We start from the raw sequence: 10440 nt of genomic DNA on the forward strand, positions 1-10440 counted from the left end.
CAGAGATTAGAAGTTCATTTCTGTTCAAAGCAATATGCTGTACACACATTGTTTATTCAATAATAACAAATTCAGTAACGTTTAGACATTGTTCCAGTTTAGTTTTCATTTTGGTAGAGGCCGATCGTATCCCTATTACGAAGTTACAGCGAGAAGATTGAGGAGAGGATTCGCCCCTGAGCCTGACAAACTCTAACGAAACCCAAGGAAAGGATTGATCAACCCGTTCACTTGCACGCCGTCGAAGAATTCAATGCTCCATGTTCTCTGTAAACTTGTATCAATTTACATTTCATCTAATAAAGTCCGTTCTATTCGATAGATCGTTATGCAGCACTTATGGTAACCAATCCACTAAAGTGACTGCTGGTGTTTTCATTAAAACGTATTTAATTCAAATCTTTACAAGGAAACTTTGTTGAACACTTAAGCAAATTACCATCTCGGTAGAGTTTTAATTTGGTTAAGGGGAATTTATCCCGGTTATGGGTTTTGTCGCGTTCAAAGCCAATTAATTAGAGGTTCCGTCATTTATTTCATCTTTATAATTCGTACAAAGTTTAAAGTTGTTTCTTTGCTTAATGCAAACGAATACATTAGTTTACTTTTCTAAAAAGTACTAAACATTCCTGTTTTGCAAATTCATTCTTAAATCAGAATATTTTTTGACATTTCCATATTCTAATCTAATTCTCATTCTAGCAATTTCATAACCAAAATCCAATTCAACGATTTCCATATTATAAACCTTTAAAAGTAAAATTCAACCGACTATAAATAAGGTTTGTTAAAAAAACGTTCCCTGTGAGATCGATATCTTTTATTACTACAAGCGTATACCGTGCACTTGCGGAAATCGCTCAACACTCTCCATTTCCAAATCAATAAGTACTACTACAAATTTGACAGATTTAATATTGAGCAATTAAGAGTTGCTATAAATGAGTATGTTAAGATGCTCAAGCAATAAGAAGACTTTTGGAAGCAAATAGTGAAGCTTTTTTATCTCTAAGATGGAGATTCCAATTCGAAGTACTTTCACTCACACGTATGAGCTCACAGGAGAAACAATGCTTTCGCAAAATTTAGAGATGACGAGGGTGTTTGGAGAGGTTGGGGCAGCGGTCTTGAATCCATCCTCAGTGAACATTTCCAAGCTATTTTTCAAAGTCGATGTAATAAGGCATCATATATTCTTCCCCTAATTCTGCACTGCATTTCGCCAAAAGATAACGGCTTTCTATTGGCTCCATTTTCTGAGGCAAAGGTGAAGAATGCTTATTTCTCGATGCACCCCGATAAAATTCCAGGTCCTGATGGCTTTAATGTAGCTTTTTATTAACACTTTTGGTGTATTATAGGGAAAGACATGGTGGCTACCTAGTTCTCAACAACTCTCAATTTCCTCCATCGTTCAACGATACATTGTTGGTCCTTATTCCTAAAAGTTTGAAGTCGAAAAGGTTATCTTCATCCTATAGCCTTGTTTTTTAGAACATTGTTTATATATATAAGTATTTATCGTTTTTAACTAAACTTATACATGATGATAACTATGTAGAAATTTTATCTAATTAGCTTTATTAAACTAGACATTTTAATAAGAAAGATTCAGTTTTACCTACAAAACAAAAAAAGGGATCGTTGTTGGTTAAAAATCCTCTAATACTTAAATAAGTACTTACTTAAGAAAGGATAAATCTAAATAGTAATGGTGTTGGGGTTTAGTACCCTATAGACAATTGTTCTAGGATATGAACTAAATGTAAATGAAGTGTTCTTTATATCATTTGTTTTAATAAGATATGGTTTCATAACTATATAAAGGCAACCTCTTTTAAGAACTAAATAAGTCTAATAAAAGGAAATCCCTAAGTTTGTTTAAAGTGATTATAAAGTGTTCATACAAGTATGAAGTGAGACGAAATTTTACAATAAACTAATAAAATTAAAACCACCCCAAGTCAAGTAATATGTTTAGAAATAGGATTGACATATCACTGTTGAGACTTGCATGTAACAATGTCTTCTGTAGAGACAGAGAGCTGATCTCACAAGCTTCAGATATGCATATATCTAAACAGTTACATGGATCCAATGAAAGGGAGTTCATTAGGATTGGGGACCCGACTTGAGATAACAGGATGGGTAGATTTATCCTTGTCACCTGTTCATCTCATTGGTATTAATAGGTATAAGTAATCCTCAGACTCAAAGGAATGTTAATTAGTGATCCTGGATTATGGAATGTGATGCTTTGATCCTGTTGTAACACGATCCATAACAGAGATGACTCTAGGGTGTGAACGGCAGACGTTGGGTGTCACAGGAAGTAATTGAAGGATAGTTATACATTGGATTGAGCATTTGTCACTCCCGATAAATGGGAGATACGTCCATGGATCGCTTGTGGAAGACTTGACTCTAAATCCTTGCAAGGTGATAGCTTAAGACTTGAAATGCATATTTCACTTAACCTATCTAATTGGAGTTAACTCGGCCTGTACAAGTAAAACGAACGTCTCGCTATATGTGACTTGACATTATCCATAGTCATAAGATTCAGTTCAAGGATGTAGTTGATAAAGGATCGAATTATACTGTAACTTATACGGAAAGGTCAACGACAGAATCAACCTGTCTTCTTATAGCTCTGGGGGAATGTTTCGGATTTGCTAATCACATTTCGCGTACTCATTCCGTTATGCAAAGATTAAATGTAATTCTGAGAAAATTAAGTTTAATGGTTGCATACGGCTAGAAGCAATAAGAACCTAATGGGTCACACATAAGACTTGGAGCCCAAAAGAGAAACAGATGTTAATTAATTGATAGAATCCCTACTGAGTCCACTAAGGCCCATTAAATAAGGGGGCGGTTTTATGTATAGTAAATACATAAATAATTAATTTGATTTTTAACAATTCTAATTAGATTATGATTGTGAATTAAATTAATTAAAGGATAAATAAGTTAGAAGGTTTAATGAGATTAAATTGCTCATATTATTATCCTAAAATGTTATTATTATTATCTTTATATTTAGATATAATTATAGATAATAAATAAGAATTATATTCCGAATTAAATTCTTATTCAGTAACCTAATTCTATCTAGCCAGGGTTTAGATACAAGAGAGTATATATACCCCCTTATATGTAAATTTCGGCCAAGCTATTGTCTACCGAAGAGAGAATTTTCGACCCCCCTTGTTGAGGACGAGATCATTCACCGCTTCCTTCCGTTTCAATTGATTATTAATCTCTTTCTTTATTCCTTGATCTTGTGTTGATTAATTAGAGGCAATCTATTCTTGATTGCTTTCATACGGTTGAATTCTAACTTGGTTTTGAATTGTGTTTTTGTCTTGTGCTCGGGAACTCGAAGTAAGAGTTGTGGGCACTTCGATTGCAACGGTAGATAGAACATGAAAAGGTATTTCCTTCTATCCCTCTTTATATGAAATAACGATTAACGGATCTTGGGTCAATGGAAAAAGGTTAAAATTTTTTATATTTCCGCTGCCAAACGTTTGCCTATTTTCCTTCAGTGGTATCAGAGCCTGCGTTAAATCCGTTATTTCATATATGAAAATTAAAAGGTTGTTCAATCAGATTGAATAAATATTTATAGTTAGGTTAATTAACGAAACTGTTTTGATTAATTAATTCTAAAGATAAATAAGTTTTAATTAATTGTTAATTAAAATAGATTATGCATATGTTCCTAATTATTTTGGTTGATGATCATTATAACAAAAACTATTAGTTTTATAGTTAGATTGATAAAAGTTAGTTTTATTAATCCTAAAGATAAAACAGAAAATCTTTGAAAGGTTTTCCTATTTTCTAAAAATCATTTTAATACTGATATATATATATATATAGGGGTGAGATCCAGCGTGACAAGGGCTTAAGTTGTGACAATGAGCTTATTGTGTGACATAACAAAACTACGTAGTTTTGATGATAATTAAAAAGGGCAGGGTGGCAAATTGGTAAATAAAATGAAAGAGAGGATAGAGAAAATTGTTTTATTTATTTTCTTTAAAATACATTTTCCCGGCATCTCTAACATCGTTTTTCGAAAATTTTTATACTATTAGACTCGTCTAAATTAGACGGTCATTTTAAGATCCCTGAATCTCAAGTAAAAAAATTTCCGGTGAACGGAATCCGGATGGGCGTTTTCCGGCGAAAAAAAAAGTTCCCAGAAAATTCTCAAAAAATTTCAAACAATGTAAAACCTTATTCTAAGAAACTTTAATTCTTAGGTCGAAATAGGATTTCTTACGGTTTAGTCCCAATAAAACTTTTTACTTAATTTTATCCATTTTACATGCTTCAACAATTTTTTGGGACTATACCGTAAGAAATCCTGCTTCGACTCAAGAATTAAAGTTTCTTAAAATAATGTTTTACATTTTCTGAAATTTTTTGAGAATTTTCTGGGCACTTTGTTTCTCGCCAGAAAACGTCCACCCGGATTCCGTTCACCGGATTTTTTTTTACTTGAGCTTCAGGGATCTTAAAATGACCGTCTAATTTAGACGAGTCTAATAGTATAAAAATTTTCGAAAAACAAGGTTAGAAATGTCGGAAAAATGTATTTTAAAGAAAAGAAATAAAACATTTTTTTGTTGGAACAATGCAAGTATTATGTTGGAACAAATGGTACACTGATTTGAAACAATGTAAGTAGAACAAAAAATGTGCCCAGAAAATTATCAAAAAATTCGAAAAAATGTAAAACATCATTTTAAGAAACTTTAATTCTTGGCTCAACGCGAAATTCCTTACAGTTTTGATCCAATAAATTGTTGAAGCATGTAAAATGGATAAAATTAAAGAACAAGTTTTATTGGGGTTAAACCGTAAGAAATCCCGCTTCGACACAAGAATTAAAGTTTCTTAGAATAATGTTTTACATTTTTTGGAATTTTTTTAGAATTTTCTGGGCACTTTTTTCTTGCCAGAAAACGCCCACTCGGATTCCGTTCACCGAAATTTTTTTTACTTAAGCTTCAGAGATCTTAAAATGACTGTCTAATTTAGACGAGTCTAATAGTATAAAATTTTTCAAAAAACGAGGTTAGAAATGTCAGAAAAATGTATTTTAAAGAAAAGAATAAGTATTATGTTAGAACAAATGTATTTTAAACAATTTTCTTTGGAACAATATAAGTATTATGTTGGAACAAATGATACATTGATTTGGAACAACTTAAGTAGGACAAAAAACGTGTCCAGAAAATTATCAAAAAATTCCAAAACATGTAAAACATTATTTTAAGAAACTTTAATTCTTGGCTCAAAGCGAGATTCCTTACAGTTTTTACCCAACAAATTGTTGAAGCATGTAAAATGGATAAAATTAAGGAAAAAGTTTTATTGGGACTAAACCGTACGAAATCTCGCTTCGACTCAAGAATTAAAGTTTCTTAGAATAATTTTTTACATGTTCTGAAATTTTTTGAGAATTTTCTGGACACTTTTTTCTTGCCGGAAAACGCCCACCCGGATTCCGTTCACCGGAATTTTTTTTACTTGAGCTTCATGGATCTTAAAATGACCGTTTAATTAAGACGAGTCCAACGGTATAAAATTTTTTAAAAAACGAGGTTGGAAAGTCGGGAAAATGCATTTTAAAGAAAAAAAATAAAACAATTTTCTCTTTCCTTTTATTTACAAATTTGCCACATCCTTTTGGTTAATTACAAAATTGGTTCTTGTCACACAATAAGGCTTGTCACACCATAAGAGATGTGTCACACCTGATCTCTCATATATATATATATATATATATATATATATATATATATATTTGATAAAAAAAAACGGAACAGTAGTCCGGGTTGCGCCGCGAGGCAGCAACCTGAACTACTGTTCACGGTTGCTGCCTCGTGGCAGCAACCGTCTAGCGACTGGACGTCACTGCCGTAAGGCAGCGGCGGCTAGCCACGGCGCTGCTGCCAAACGGCAGCAGCGTATTTTAGGTCTCAGGCCCCTTTGTGGGCCCGACACGAGTGAAACCCTATTTTGTTTAAAACCGTTTTAAAATAAAATAGTTTTAAATATATTTATATATATAAGTTTCAGAAATTAACAATTTTCTGCTTTGATTATCGAATGAAAAATTTATTTAAAAGTTTGTTTTACCTATTTGTAAATCAAAAGTATTAAATGAATTAAAATCAAAATAATTGGGATATGCATAAATAAAGTTTTGTATAGTTGTATTAATCTAATAGGTTAATATAGAAGATACGAAACTAATAGAATTAAAATTGGATGAAGGTTAATTTGATGAGTTAATGTGATTAACCTAAATATTACATAAGTATTTTATGTAATCAACCAATTGAATTTATTTAATTGAGTCGATGTATGTTTGGAGTTATGGACATATTTGGACCCTCTATTTAGTCTTTTGGTATTTTTGAAATAGAGCCTCCGTGTCCTATCTATCTACTATCTATTGTAATTTCTCTCCTCATCTAATTCCCTTCAAGTTAATTGAAGTTTACTTTAGTAGTATAGAAATTAATATGTAATTTCAAGGCGCCATGGAGAAGACGAATGACCTAAAGAGAAATATGTAATAGTTAGTATTTCCCTAGGTTTGGCCTTTTATTCCGTCTCTGGCTCGATGAAATAATTTAGATAATATGTCCATAACATCAATGTATGTGTCTGATGTATACTAAAGAAAATCAAGACTAAGTTAGATTATGAGACTTAAAATAAAAATCTCTCACTAACTAAAAGTTAAGTAAATAAGCAAGTTATTAAAATCGGTTGCCCCTCCCTAATATTATAATTCAGCCGGCAGTACTAGGGGCCTTTGGGTTGTTGAGCAAACTCAAGCTCGGGGTCTTATGGTAACACCTGAATTATCGAAAATCGTTCTTTCATGAATATGGGGTAATACTTAAATTAGATTATGATAATTGGATGGGCAAACCCATGTTATCATAAACTAATGGGAATATGGTTGGGATTAATATGAATAGCATATTAGTTACTAATGTGGTTAGTAACCCAATAACCTAGGAATCACATTAAAGATGTGATTGATTACATGAATCTACCTAACAAATGAGACTAGCTTGTTGAGCAAACTCAAGGTGAAATCTCAAGAGTTAGGATCCTAGCTCACTAAAGGATTTGTGAAATTCTTCGAATTAATATGGAGGGCTATTAATTTGGAAAAATAGTGGGAGCAATTTAAAATGAATTAAAAGACCTATAATTTTAGATTGATAGATTTTAAAGCAAATGAATAACATGCGTTTACTCTTTCTCACTCTCAGGTTAAATTAAAACACTCTTAAAATCATGACTAAAACCAATCTGCAAAATATACTTACCGATAACAAGTTGAACGGTTCAAACTTCACCGATTGGTTTCGTAACCTCAAAATCGTTTTGAAGTTCGATAAGATAGGGTATGTACTTGATACATCGATTCCCCCTATCCCGGCTGATGATGCTCCCATCGAAGAGATCGATGCTTACCAAAAGCATAAGGCTGATGACGATCATACGGGATGCATCATACTTGCATCGATGACATCGGAATTGCAGAGGCAACATGAGGAAATGGATGCATATTCCATCATCGTGCACCTGAAAGAATTGTTTGGGAAACAAACTCGGTGCGAACGCTACGAGATATCAAAATTGCTATATCGTTACAGGATGCAAGAGGGCACATCTGTAATGACACATTGTGTCAAGATGATTGGCTATATTACCAAGCTTTCTAGTATTGGATTCACGATGGATAACGAACTAAGTGTAGACTTAATTCTTCAATCCCTCCTAGAGAGTTATTCACAGTTCATCATGAACTACCAAATGAATGACTTGCAAACCTCTCTTGAAGAGCTTGCAAACATGCTCAAGACAGTTGAGCCCAATATGAAGAAAGACAAGGCAATACCGGCTCTTATCATAGAGGGATCAAAGAAGAGGAAAGGGAATTTTCCCAATCCTAAACCTTCCAAGAAAGGCAAGAGGGCCATGCCCACTAGAGCTAAGGGAAAGGAAGTGAAGAAGCCCAAAGGAGAGTGCCACTTCTGTGGTAAAGACGGGCATTGGAGAAGGAACTGCAAGGAGTACCTAGCCTCCCTCAAGAAGGGAAAAGACGGTGCTTCAACATCTGGTATGTTTTATATTGAAATAAATATAATTTCACAGTCTGAATCTTGGGTACTTGATACCGGATGTGGATCTCATATTTGTACAAATATGCAGGAACTAAATCGGACTAAGGAATTGAAGAAAGGAAGCATAAACTTGCGAGTAGGAAATGGAGCAAGAGTTGCCGGCCTCACTGTTAGAGATTATGCTTTAAGTTTGCCCTCTGGGCTTGTAATAGAATTAAGGAACTGTTTGTATGTTCCAGAAATGTCTAGAAACATTATTTCTATTAGCCGTCTTGTTGATGACGGTTTTCATATTTCAATAAAGAACAAACATTGTGAGTTTTATAGAGATGGGATTTTCTATTTTTCAGGAATATCACAAAATGGGATTTATGTGCTAGATGACAAAATTTGTGTATTCGCGATTGATACCAAAAGACATAAGCTAGATAATTCGACTTACTTGTGGCATTGTCGTTTAGGCCATATAAACAAAAGATGCATGCTTAAGCTACATCAAGATGGGCTTATAGATTCAATTGATTCTGAATCATTGGAAACATGCGAAGCATGTTTAAAAGGTAAAATGACAAAGACACCCTTTAGCAATAAAGGTGAGCGTGTATCAGACACTCTAGGATTAATACATTCAGATGTATGCGGTCCTATGTTAGTCTAAGCAAGAGGAGGATTCAGATACTTCATAAGCTTCATAGACGACCATACCAGATATGGTTATGTTTACTTGATGAAGCACAAGTCTGAGGCTTTTGATAAATTCAAATGCTTCAAGAATGAAGTAGAAAATCAATTAGGAAAAAAAATAAAGATACTTCGATCCGATCGAGGTGGCGAATATCTTTCAGATGATTTTCTGAATTATCTAACTGAATGTGGGTTATGCTCACAATGGACACCTCCCTATACACCACAACACAATGGTGTATCCGAAAGGAGGAACCGTACCTTACTAGATATGGTACGATCTATGATGAGCATAGCATTACTTCCAAAGACATTCTGGGGCTATGCCTTAGAGACTGCCCTCTTCACCCTAAATCGAGTACCAACTAAATCCGCTAGTTCCACACCATATGAATTGTTCGTTGGTAAGAAATCCACATTCTCATTCATGAGAGTATGGGGTTGTTCAGCATTTGTCAAACGCGTAGCGTCAGACAAGCTAGATTCTAAATTTGATAAATGTTTCTTCATTGGATACCCTAAGGAAACTGTAGGGTATTACTTCTATCATCCAGATGATCAGAAATTAATAGTATCCAAGCACGCAACCTTCTTGGAGAAAGAGTTTCTCGAAGAAACAGAAAAGGGAAGCATGATTGAACTTGATGAAGTTTAAGAAGAAGAAACACCGACTGAAACAACAGAGGCGGTTGAGGAACCCAAAGCAGTCCCATTGGATGAGACTCAAGTTCCACCCATTCGTAGATCACAAAGAGTTCGTGAACTCCCAATTAGATATGGTTTTCCAGTGGGAGATGATGATGAGGTTCCCGTGTTAGACGACGAACCCGAAAACTATGAAGAGGCTCTTACCAGTCCAGATTCTAAAGCATGGCTCGAGGCCATGGATTCTGAAATGGATTCCATGTACACCAACCAAGTGTGGACTTTGGTTGATCCACCCGAAGGGATAAAACCCATTGGGTGCAGGTGGATCTTCAAAAAGAAGACTGACGTGGATGGAAAGGTTAGCACCTACAAAGCTAGGTTAGTAGCGAAAGGATATCATCAGAAACAAGGAATTAATTATGACGAAACTTTCTCTCCTGTGGCTATGTCCAAATCAATCAGAATAATGCTCGCTATTGCCGCTCACTACGATTACGAGATTTGTCAAATGGATGTGAAAACAGCTTTCCTAAATGGAAACCTGCTTGAGGATGTATATATGATGCAGCCTGAAGGTTTCATATCAAAGGATGCAAACAAGGTTTGCAAACTAAAGAGATCCATTTATGGACTCAAGCAAGCATCTAGAAGATGGAACAAACGTTTTGACGAAACCATAAAACAATTTTGTTTCGAACAAAATTGCGAAGAAGCTTGCATTTACAAGAAAGCAAATGGGAGCTCAGTTGCATTTCTAATATTATATGTGGACGATATATTATTAATGGGAAATGATATAGCTCTACTACAGTCGGTGAAAGTATGGTTATCAGGTAACTTCTCCATGAAAGACCTTGGTGAAGCAGCTTATATACTTGGTATAAAGATCTACAGAGATAGATCAAGAAGACTGTTTGGTCTTTCACAGGCTACATAC

The sequence above is a fragment of the Euphorbia lathyris genome, chromosome 1 (assembly GCF_963576675.1).
Source record: "Euphorbia lathyris chromosome 1, ddEupLath1.1, whole genome shotgun sequence".
Classification (NCBI taxonomy): Eukaryota; Viridiplantae; Streptophyta; class Magnoliopsida; order Malpighiales; family Euphorbiaceae; genus Euphorbia; species Euphorbia lathyris.